The sequence below is a fragment of the Manduca sexta genome, chromosome 18 (genome assembly GCF_014839805.1).
Source record: "Manduca sexta isolate Smith_Timp_Sample1 chromosome 18, JHU_Msex_v1.0, whole genome shotgun sequence".
Classification (NCBI taxonomy): Eukaryota; Metazoa; Arthropoda; class Insecta; order Lepidoptera; family Sphingidae; genus Manduca; species Manduca sexta.
In genome coordinates, this window is record NC_051132.1 from 10,466,039 (window position 1) to 10,479,309 (window position 13,271).

The following is a 13,271-nucleotide window of genomic DNA, read 5'->3' on the forward strand; positions in this document are numbered from 1 at the left end:
ATGCTTGACTAGTTATATTAAGTTGCCTGTAATAGGCACCGAATCTACTTATTTAATTATAATAATACTGACATGTAATTTAAACATTTATTATATGATTGAGTTTTTACACAATGCAATTTATTAACGAACCAAACTATTAGCGCCATCTAGCGTGAAGTAGCGTTACCAAATCTATTTATAAATCTTAACCTTGTCTATGGCCACTTGGCACAAGTACTTGAGTGAAGTTCAATTTTGACAGTTGTAATGTAACAGTGGTCATCGTATTTTTTTATACCTCCTTGCATTTTGATACCAAAATATTAGTTATTCGCGAAGTGGTATTACGTGAACAAGATGAAAATAAGAGCCCACGCACTTCGGGAAAGGTGGAATGCGACCCGCTAGCATCGGTAAGTGACAATATAGGACATATAGCGACCGCTGGTGCCTGTATTTTTAACTGATTAAAAAAAACTGTAGTCAATTGGCTGTTAACCTTTTAACTAAAAGCGGGAGACGCGTAATTTGACGCTATGCCGTGTATAATTTTATTACTATTCGCTCGACGCCGCATACATTAGTCTGAGGATATGTATTCGCCCACAGTTTTCGACGATCTGTATTCTATAAAACACCTAACGTTACTTATCATATAATTGTTTTGTTATCTATATTAGTACAAAATTCACATTTAAACCCTTGATTGGCTCTAAACTGCGTGATAATACACATTAACCGTACACACGGTTATTATCTTTGTAAAAAATATTTTAATCAGTGATTGGGAAGTATTTTAGTTGTGTAACGTTTTCGGCTCTGTGCAAGAATGTCGCAGTTTTTGTGAGAAAAATAAATTAATGGGAAATTTACTGTGGACAGGTATGTTTTCTTTGTTTATATTGATGCACAATATTTTTTTTAAATACACAAAACAGTTTTGAATTTATCAGGCTTCTTGCATTTATTTTCTTCTATAAATAATAACATTATTTGGAGGAAATAACATTTCTGTTTACTATATACAAATTTTGATTATGAAGAGCAAATCCAATAAAGAAAGTAATTTCTTGGTAATTCTACAAGAAGAGTTTCTTATCATATTTCATATATTTTCCTAAATTTTAATTCTGATCTTTAACATACTCCTCTCATAAAGTGTAAAAAAAGTCCATGGTAGCATGATGATGGTAAATATTTTTTATCATAATACCTTAATGACAAACACATTTAGATTGTATCATGTCCTGAACCAGTAATTCAGTTGATTAGAAATATTTGGTATTTAACAAAAACTTAAGAGATTATATTATGGATATAATATATACCGATATTTACTACATACTTGTTTGACTACATTTAAGTGTAGGTAATAAAAGCAGATAGGCAATGTTTTTTACTTTTTTAAATTTAGAATTACTCATTACTGGCCAGTAGCAACAAGTCATAAGAATATTATTGATGAACCAGTAACTGCACCAAGGGGTAGGAATAAATTCTTGTTCTGCTTTAAATAAAAAAAAATTATATAACTTTGTATTATGTTTATTTAACCATATGAAGCCTGCATATATTTTAATTTAAAAAAATATGATGGCATTTTATATAACAAATTCAATATCCACAATCATACCATTTATAGTTTTATCCATATATTTTAAATAGTTTCATAGTATTTTCTAACTCTACTCAAAATCATTTAATTATTGATGAATAAATAAAATGCTTTTCTGACTAGCCTCTCATGTGCGATGAACTTTGATCAAAGAAACTCTAAACAGCCTTGACATTGTGATTTTATTGCACCAATTAATATGTTTGGCACATCCTATATATACTCTTTGTCTTTTCATTATAACATTATTTTTATGGTAGTTATGAGGACTTATTTAATTTCCAATGATGGTATTTCTTAAAAAAAAAAATGTTTTACTCGTATTTTCCGATATTTTAAATGTATTTCAAAACCTGAATAGATAAAATAATCATGTATTAAATTTTGATTAATAGAAGGTAAGAAAAAAATAAATTGTTAATAGAATCTGTTTTAGAGAGAACAATTGAATCTTATGAAATGAATAAAATATGCATCTATGAATAAATACTATAGGTAATATATCCGCCTATTTGAGACAATGGTTTAATGTTTTAAAAAAAAACTAAAGCTTAACAATATATATTTTTTTATTAAAGTATACTGATAGCCTATACTCGTTATTGAAATCTATGCGCAATAAACTGCAAAATACCGGATTTTTCCAGCTAAGTTGGGATATTTTTTATGCTTTTTATACTGATTTAAATTAAAACCGATCGTAAGTACTTTCATATAGACAGATTCGCAGGCTGTTTAACTACATGGTCCAAAGCCAAGATACCTTTTACCAAACGTTAACACTAATACAAAACAAAAAAAATAACGATGTCTATCGCTAGGATATGTAATTTCCATACATAAGGTTAACGTTAACGATTGTAGAAGGGCAATTCGTACGGCCTCAGATTTACATTTACGGAATAACTCATGGTTTGTATATAATATTTACGTAAAGAATTCGGATGACCCGTGAACGCACTATGCATTACGAGGAAATAAAAAATAACAATTCGGCCTTACTTTTTATATATAAAATAAAATCGTGCTTATTACACCTCTATGTATGCTAGGGGCATTTTTGTTGAGAAATTTACTTAAAACTCCACTAATCCTACCAATAAAGTATGTTTAATCTCTTTATTAATTTGTTTAAAAGACCCAATCATAAATTACAGAATAACGAGTGCCGAAAACGTCTTCAATAATTGGGCAATGATTACCCGGTAATCGATGTCGGCTCTCAGGAAGAGCGAGTAGGCTTTGGTATTGCTTTTTTAAGAATTTTAATTGAAGAGAACAAAATAATCGGATTATCTAAAACAAATATGTATATCGTGTTATAAATACCCCATTAGTACTTACGAGATTCCGAACGTAACCGGTGCGACAATTAATCCGTGCTATATAACATATTTATCTATTCTTTATCTATACTTAGGGCTTACAAATAAACATTTTTAATCAGTTATTAAAATTATTTGATTGTCTTGCGATTTTTATAAATTTACACGTACGGAAGCGAGCGACAGTGCAGTGATAAATAAACTTATGTGGTGAAGTAATATTTAATGCTAAGTAACCTATTCCCTCGCTTATTTATTATTTTTTTAAATTATTCACGAACTGTAAATAATCCAATTTCTAATGCTAAGTACTATTTTCCCTCGTTTGTTTATTATTTTTAAATTATCCACGAACTGTAATTAGTCCTCGTGAACTAAACTTGCACGGAAGTTTGTACTCACAGAGACGGCTATCCATAGAACAGTCGAAAGTTTTCTATTACTTAAATAGGATCTCTGACCCCGCATCGTACGGTAATATTTGAAATAGTAACTTAAATACTAAATTGGAGACTACATGGTAAAATAAATATAGCTTACTCATTATCAAGAATTAACACGAATTATAGATAGTTCGTTTAAATCTTGATACGAAAAGAGCTTACTAGTCCAAATTTACAAGGGGACAGGACCGATCGATTAAAAAGAAGACCATACTGCGGGCAGCTCCACAATAATGTACATACGTTGACAAGAAAACGTCCTATATACAGTGGAGACTGGATTACCCGGACCTGAGCTATACAGATTCCTGATTATCCAGATTGGCTACCGCGAGGAAATATTTATTTATTTATTATTAATAAGAACATCAACAGTTTACACATAACAAACATTGGTTCAGTATTATTTTTTAAATATCTCGCAATCTTAGGCCTGAATTAAACGAAAGAAGGTTCACATCGTGCGCATACGATTCTTAAAAAGGGCTATAAAATAGCCATCTTGAGCGACATAGGTTGTCCTTCTAAAGCCGTTTATCAACCGTTTACAATAAATGATCCAAATCTCAATCCAATCCGATTCCGAGAATAGACAAATTAAAAATAACTAATTCGTCAGCATTTAAAACAAACTTTCTTTGGTCCATATTTGAGATACCCATTCATAAGGGTTTATAAAAATCTTTGTTCTGATTAGTCTATATTTGAGATAGATCAATAAAATCGATTGGGATCCTTTATTGAAAATGGCGGTAAATAGTTATATACTTCGAAGAAGAAACTAATTTACTAAATGATAGACCAACCCACAGCAGAAAACGCTGGGTCTGCGGTCTAAGTTATTTTGTAAACATTTGGTCTTTATCCTCGTATATATTTAAATAAAGCTGACCGTACTACTGTACATTAGTGGAAGTATTTAAAAAAAAAACGAGATGATATTTCGAAAACGAATAATGGGTAATCTAGTTTTTAGAGTGATTTGAAGAAACACCAAAATACCTCAACATTTTTAACATGAAAAACAGATTTAAACCGTTAATGTAATTTGTCGACAAAGCATTACAATTACAAAAACAAGCACTAGTCACTGACACAAAATCTAACATAGAATCTAACAAATTTGACACTAGAATAGTGTTCTACTTTGGCGACTGGTGCTACTTTGGCGTGGTTTGAAACCAAATCAATAAATATGTTTCGTAGTTGGATTAAATATGTACCAAAATATTAATACCTCCTAGCACTCGTTTACTGCAAAGAAAATAAAGATAATTATAAACACAATCTATTTCAGTATGGGGTAATTAATTTTTACCCATTTATTAAGCGATATATGTTTAAGGCAATAATTATGTTAAAATTAAACTATTTTTCGGATTTTATGGCGGGTTTAATATTTTACTTTTCTCCCGAAGACTTTGCTTAAGTAAAATATTAAAACCGCGATAAAATCCAAAAAAATAGTTTAATTTTAATGTCTAACATTCGCGTGAACATAAGAAAACAATAATTATGAGTTATGGCGCTTCGAAATACCATCAGCAACACACTATTGGTATTCACATACGAATGCCTCATTGCATACAGTATAAATGGCATTTCTATCATGCCATGGACACGATTCGTGTCTGAATTGTCAAATTAATTGTCTACACGCAGATACGCATCAAGCGAAATAGCTGTACATAAATTAAAGTATACACCCGTCGATTGAGGTATAGAGTACAGTAAGGTCTGATTTACACGTGAACAGTTTCTCGCACCAAAAAGGCAAGAATAAAACAAAATTTTGTGTTCGCGTTATTACATCATGAGATTTTCGGTTTTTATTACAATGCACTTGATATTGATTAATACGATAAACATGAAAGCACAAAAATGTTTATAGGAATCGTCATATTTTTTCAAATTCGCTCCTCAGTAATTTTTTTTCATCTTTTTGAATAACTGATCTCAACTCCAACATAGCATGGTCCTTCGATACTTACATAAAGGTATGCAAGAAACAAAAACCAAGCTGCCAATCGATTACCTTTTTCTTCTAGGTTAATCAGCATTATTGTGTCCCAGTGCGTATATTTTAAATTCCTATCAACCGTCATGTGGAGATTTAGTCATTTCATGACCCTTAGAAAAAGCGATGGCGAGGGCCTTTTGTAAAGCATTTTTTTATATATTAATATGAAATATATTTGTGTATCCCACTTAAGATTCTTCTCTTCTCATAACCAAGAAACATAGGGCTCCTTTCAGCTTATCGAAAAATAATAAATTGAAACAAACGTGACGCAAATCCAATTAACGTATGCATTTTTGGCTCAGGGAACATTAGCTTACTATCGTAGTATTTTGATATCAATGTTTATCTCGCCCGTAACGTGTTACGTTGCGATTAAATAATGTTATGTACTAGTGTTATACTTACGATAGCACGCGTCTTGATTTACGCTTGATTATTTAATAATTATGTATGTTACACGTATTCATTCAAGGTCTGTATGCCATTTATTATGTTAGATCACTGATTCCTAAAGTGATCCAGGTGACCCCCAGGGGTCCACGAGAGACTTGGCGGAGATCTACGGTGGCGGGTGTATGGGGTTACACAATTCGTAAGCGTTGGTCCACGAAAATTTATCTAGTTTGATAGTAAAATACTAAAATGTTGGCTTGACTTCACCTATCAAAGCAGGCAGATAATATTGATAGGGGTCGTAAGAGGTACGGTGACCATAACATAATCCTCCGCGATGGCTGGGTGGTAGTTGTTTGCAAACCTAAAAAAAAACGGTCCACCAAAATCAGCACGACGCTTGAAAGGCACTCTTATCTAAGCGACAAATATACCGAAAATGTACTCTATAAATATTTAGAATCGCCATATTTTTCTGCGTCATTTGATCTAGGTTTTGTAGGTCTAGGACAATTTTAACATCATTAGGCTATATATTTATAAATTAAAAACGTTTAATTGTTATGAATTTTCATATTAGAAACAAAACTTTAAATCACTCTACTCAAAAATTTACAGATTCTCACTTAGATGTTATTGCCTTTCAAGCGTCGAGCAAAATTTTAAAAGGGTTCTATGAGAAAAAAAGTTTGGGAACCTCTGTGTTAGATTAAGGTATTCAAGCTGCTACGGCACGTGTAACCTCCATCCCTGTGTAACAATCCCGCAGTGAGTTTACCACATGTTGAACCATGACATAGTTTATTTGCGAAATTCATCAAAATCCGTTCAGCTGTTTCTGTATTTACAGCTGACAAACATCTAATCGTCTTCACTTTCTCTGGTAATATTGCTAACATTTGTAATGAATTTAGCCGATGCGTTCTTCCTTACGATTGTCACGCACCCTTTTAGCTGCATTTTTTATAAGTACATAAGTCTCATCTTGAGACCTGAAGGTCAGGCATCTGTCTAACTAATTCGCCCATATTTCGTAGAACTTTAAACCGTCCCGTGATATATATTGCTACCTTATTGCAATATCGGACACAAATGCTAGTCTATTTTAAATTGAAAAATATTTTTTTTTGTTGTTGTCGATTTTATTATTATTATAATTACGTCAGCTATAAAGGGTATATAACGTGTTCTTACGCCCAGAATTTCTTCCATTACTCTTCCATAGCACTTAACTAAAACTTATTGAACACGTACAGTGAAAAAAGAACGTTCAGTGGATCTTAGAACAAGCATTCGATTCAAAAGGCAAATTTAATCTGAAATCTGAAATCGAAATGCTGATGTATATTGTAAAAATAAACGAAATGCAGTTAAGGATAATGAACTAATTTAGATTTATTGCCAAAATAATATATAATTAATAATTATTCAGACAGCTGTAGAAAGATAAAATAAGTAGCAGCGTTGTGATAAACTTTATTCTGATTAATTTTCGCGATATTTCCGGAGATATGAAACAAGATTTCTACCTTCAAATTCAGATTTGTTGATATCTACTAAAGATACCTGAGCTTCTGCATTTCATAGCATGGGGTAAAATATCAAATATTTACGATTACTTTCTCGTCACCTATAGATTAATCTGTCAATAAAAAAAAATATCGAAATTAGTGAAATTTTACGCGAAAACAAGTGTAAATCAATTGATTGTATAAAATCATCATGATGAACATGTCTTAATTTCCACTTAGCAATATTAACAGCAAACCTCTAAATCGAAAATATACAAATAACAAAGTTCCAGATGGATAGACCGAGTTGTAAATAATAAATATACCTAATTAGCTATTATCGATAATCACCGTTAACCGATGTTATAGAAAATAGGCGTGCGGTTTAAAAAAATAACATTTATGGACAGTAACCCCGCGGGCAATTAAAACGGCCGCTAAGTTAATAAAAAAATCTAGTTTAACAAATAATTATCATAATTTGTAACAGACGCACGAACTTGTTGCGTGCACACTTTTTAAAACAATTTTGGGGGCACTGGCACAGGCTGTGACGCACGCGCGACTTTTAGTCTGGCGATTTTTTGTCGTGTTCCAAAAAAGTTGCAATTGTAATAATGTTAATATAAACAGAATAGAATCGCTTTATATCAGTCAACGCCCACTTCTGGAGTTAGTACTCATAATCCTCAAAAATAAAAAATATAAAATAATGTAATAACACATGTATTTACATACATTAAATGTTGTAATTATTGTAATGTCTGTTGATTTTGTGAATAAATGTTCTAATTCATGATTAAAATTTAAAGAGCTCTTTATTACATAATTAGCACATAATAATACCAAAAGGCCTTAAAAGGCCAGAGAAACTTAAAGTCAATAAAAATGTCGTAAACTTAGTGTTCGATAGGAATTTTGAATATCGACATAACATTATCAATAATGTTTCGCTAGTGCGCGTCAAGCTTACTTTGATGTTTGCGCCACCTATAGCGTTTGGAACTAAAATAGATTTGTGGCGAAATGTTTCTGAGCTAAGCCGGTTTATTTTTGTAAAGGCTGTTTTTTAAATGTAAATGTTTAGATTTTTGCCATATCAAATAATATTTAACTATAAACGTGGAGGTGTTACGAAACACCCGCGTTTTGCATACGGGGTCATTTGGTTGCGAACAGATTAAATCCACGTGTATGTTATCCAATATGTGTTTTGTAGATCATGAACATTCTGTCCCATAGCGGGATACGAAGTTGCGATTATCTGTTTCACAGCTAATAGCGCCTCGTATGACGTCAAATTAAACTTATTGGAATCCCGTAATACTAAAATTATCTCATACATCAAGTGCAAACGTAGGCATCCTTTAGTATTTTTTTATAGTTGTCAGCAATATACCGCAATTATTTTGGCACATATTTCAAAAATAATCCGCATTGGTAGAAATTCTAAGAAATATTACAGAATCAAGATTGTATAAAACTGGCGACCCGCCGTCTTCTCACGGATAGCATTAATTTATCTATATACCCAGATAACTTCTGCTAGTTCGATGGCTATCCAATTTCACAGGATCACCTGTTAGGCTAATCTGAAAATTATCTAAAAAAACGTTAGAGTAGCTCCAGCCGCTGTAGAGTCCTTAGGGAAAATTCATACCTTATTTTCATATAGAAAGGTAAATTTAGGTAACTATCAGCTGGTGTCTATTTGTGAAAACGACAGTCGGTTGTTTATTATACCGTCTAATAACATTTAAACTTATGTCCTGGGTCGGATTCATCAAATCTAGAAAATAAAACAAATGATATTGAAACAAGTTTGCGCATTTGTTTCTTTGGATGTTATTTATTGATATAAACGCAAATTGTTTTAATAATTCTTTTCTCTGCCCCGTCAGAACTCTATATAAGTATGCTTTTATTCAGATTCTATATATGTATGATCTATAAAGACTTCGCCGTACTGTGGATATTATGCACTTAGTTCAAGTAACAAGTTAATGCTATGCCCCCGTTTGGACCCTCCCAAGAGGCAAAATCTCTCTTTAGTCCATATTATACTACGCTATACAAGCAAGCCTAGTGTTACTCTAGTGTTATTTACTTTGAAGCAGTGCCATATTAAAAACGTAATTTCATTCCCATATCTATTCCAAACAATTTGTTATCAAAGCGATTTTAAAAAATGCGATAGTTATTCGACTGTAGCTATTAAAGTTGCCGTGTTTAGACGTGTTATTATAAAATGAACAAAAATAGTTGTTGAAGAAATATCATTCGTATAAAAATAACATAAAACATGTATTGATGTAAATGTTAACAGTAATCGAAGGCTCGAGCATTAGAAGTACAAGTTAGCGAACATAATCAAGTTTTATCAGCGCCATTATCACTCGATGATTGTGCCAGGGCTGTTACTTGCCTCACTTATAAAATACGGAAATAATTAGAAAACTTCGTACCTAGCAGTTATGGTTTAGTTAACCTTGATTTCACTCACTTAATTGTATGTAGAGATACTTGGAAATAGACTGATCTATCGAAAAGCAATGAGGTGTTGCTTAAGGGTTTATAAGCGTTATTAATAAATTAATACAGTTTTCTCTATATCACTGATTTAGCGAATTAAGTTAGGGTTGTTACAAACTACACGCCATGTCAAAAATATCGTAAACAGGGCCCTTATTCTGTATGATAGTGTAAACGCGTAACGCGGCCGTGTCATGTTATCTTTGAGAAATGTGTGTGGAATGGTATTCTGTAAGCGAAATTTCTATAGTCCTAAACATGATGCCTTGTGATACGTGCTTGTTACACACTGTCAAAATAACGTGCGGGATAGAGAATAAGGCCCCAGCATTAGTTCGTCAAATTTAAATTAGTTTGTGTCACTTGTTTGGAGCATTGAGCATTGTTGATATTATCAGGGTTAACATCTTAGGTATAAGGATGCCGAGTACAGCGCGTGCCACGTAGCACTTTATAATTTAGAGAGCTTGGTGTGATGATACTTTGTAAGTTATGACGCTTACACGAACGGTTTATTCATCTTGTCTTTGTTGGATAAAGGAACCCATAAAAAATCAATATACGGCTGATTTCAATAAACTATTCCAGTCTTACTCTTCAATCCGTTTCCTAGACAAACCAATCGAAATAAGTCATTTGTAAGCATAAAAAAATATCTTGATTGATCCATTTTCGCTATGGATCAAAAAAGCGTTCGTTGAAACCGGCGATTAGTGAATCAAGAATGCTTACAAACACATTAACATTTAAAAATTGTCTCAAACAAACGTAGCGTTTGCATTTTGAAAGTCAATTCGTGAAGTAGTCAATATTGGACGATATTATGTTCTTTTCAATGATTCAACTATGTGGCAAAGGCTCCATATAACCTGATTCTTGCGGGCTTCCCTTTCGTAATTCATGTTATATCTAATTATCATTCGAACAATTTGTAGACTGCATTTAGGCATATTAGTACATATATGGTATGTCGGGTTACCTTTCGGAAAATTACACCTTTCGCCATTGCTATAATACCAATTTATTTCTACATGGTTTCCACTCGCATGTTTGTCGTTTAGGACAATAAATTTGGATTGATGAGTTTGGTATACAAACTAGACACGACTTTACCCAAAATCAACAAAATTTCTAACGTTATTGCGAAAACGTAGCAAACAGATAGATTACTGGTAGGTCTCTAATATGTGAGGGTCCGCCTGGGTACCACCGAAATGTCTATTCCTGCCGCCAAGTAGCAGTTTGTAGTCATTGGTGTGTTCCGCTTTGAAGGACGTTGCAGCCAGTGTAACCACTGGACATAATAGACTTAACATCTTATGAGTTAGGATGGCGAACGCAGTGGAATACAAAACAATACTTTGTAATTCAAGGTGTTGGATGGTGTTTCTGCTATTCATGGGCGGCCGTATCGCTTACTATCAGGCGACCGGCAAGCTCGTCTCGTCATTCAAAGTAATAACAAAAAAACTTGTGTTGTAAGTTAGTATGAACTATTGATACAGTTGGCTATGCATAAATGATTCGAAAAAGAATAACCGACTCCGAAAATCACCATAATCAAAAAAATAACGCAACTTTACGCACACGAGCAATATAATCTTCTTTCCAATTTGCGTTTTTATATTTACCTATAGGCATTTTTTTGGAGTCAATGCCTAATTTAATTGAACATAGTTTTTGTATATTTGTGTGTTACTTAGCATACCTGGCAATTTAAATTAGATACCGACTCAAAAAAAATATGCTTACAAACATAAACCGGAAAGATAATACTGCTTGTGTATGTAAAGTTTAATTGTTTTTTGGATTGTAGTGATTTTGGAGTAGATTTTGTTTTAATTAAAAAGGTTTTTTTTTGCTTTTTTTTAGTTATAAAAAACATGAAATTGAACCCAATACAAAAAAAAACTATCTCATCCTATTTCATTTTAAGGGATTCCCTGCAGCATCTTCGAAGTTCAAGCTCCCATACAAATGAAATTAAAATTCTTCCATTCATAATCTGTACGAAATCGAAGTCAAAAAATATAATTTAAACCGGACCATGGGGTAAAAAATTATTGCTGACCAAACATATTTTTTACAACAAATAGATAAAGCTTATTTCTTTGGAATCGGTTTAAAAAAAATAACGTCCCATTGATAACCTCCTTTTTTTGAAGTCGGTGAAATATGTCTCGTTAAACTTTTTTTTTACTTAACTATTTTTATTCATTCTTGTTTCGTGACTAATTTTTAGCGAGCTATAATATATATTATCTATAACGTTAAAACGTTTTAATTAATACAATAATCGCTAACATATAGTCACAGTTTACCTAAACTTTATATCTCTCTAATAATGTAGTTTGTTATAACAGAAAAGCTGAGAAGAAATAGTGAATAGAGATCATATTATCCTATTTATTTTAAATAACGTCTAGAGCAGCCCTGACTTCCGTGGTCTCGTGGTTGCGATTGTGAGCTACGTACCCAAATGTCTTGGATTTGATTCCCAGTTCAGTCAGCGCCGTACGCTGTATCGTAAAAACCAAATCAAATTATGCAACATGCTTGGAAATGTGAGCTGCGGCAACCCCATATGTGAGATAAACGTAGATGACAGAAGAGAGTGAAGAGTACAAAGAAGTGTCTTTCATTTACCTTACACTTATTAATTCCCATTCTTTTGCTATATTTGCTAAGTATAGTATAAGCATAACTTAGGTGGTACTACTTTATTTCTCTGTGGCGTAACTGTCCGACTCCAGTGCTGAGGTCTCGGGTTCTATCTCTGGGTCGAACAAAATGATATTTGTTTTTTTACTCAGTATCGCTTGGGAGCCTGGAATTTGTGCCTAATATAGCGATAGGTTTGCCGACTATCACAACATGGGTCGGAATACACACGGCGGAAAGTAAGTGGACCAGATACGCCTCCGAAGAGGTAGGCCTCTTCGAGGATACAAGGTTTGACTGTGTATGTGCACGTGTGTGTCAATTACTTTATTTTGGTCAAAAGCAACACAGTAAAGTAATGGTGATCCGTATAAAAGAATACCGAAGCTAATTAAATTACTTATGAGCAGTGGTGGCCCCAAACGACGCGACGCTCCAGGCGAAAGCAAAAAGACAGACGCGAGGCCCCGGGCAGAGTAAAAAAACGTTCCCCTGTTTTAACAGTTTCTTCGGTAAGAACGTAAAAAAAGGTCCTGCGAGGCACCGCGCGAGGCCCCGGGCGGTTGCCCGGTTCGCCACCCCCAAAGGCCACTTCTACTTATGAATCTAAAAAACTTATATTTCAGAAAGACGAACACAATTCAGTGACACGTAGAGGTGAGTAATTCTTATTGCTGCGTGTCTTTATTGTCTAGTCCAACTCATAATACAGTTCACTGGCATCCGTTAAAATCACGCGAGCGACTTGCTCTCGTCTTTCAAACCTGTAAAAAAACAAATTGTTTA

The 13,271-nt window shown here is 33.2% G+C and overlaps 1 protein-coding gene across 3 annotated transcripts in view; it reads left to right on the forward strand.

Moving 5' to 3' along the window:
- Positions 1 to 220: 220 nt before the first annotated feature.
- LOC115456457 overlaps positions 221 to 13,271 on the forward strand; it is a 31,141-nt gene continuing 18,090 nt past the window's right edge. For 2 of the 3 annotated variants that reach the window (XM_030185542.2, XM_030185541.2), the window contains exon 1: positions 221 to 395. The gene's annotated coding sequence lies outside the window, so the exon portion shown is untranslated. Of the gene's footprint in view, positions 396 to 716; positions 865 to 13,271 lie in introns of those variants that run through there. The other variant, XM_030185543.2, reaches the window with a different exon arrangement.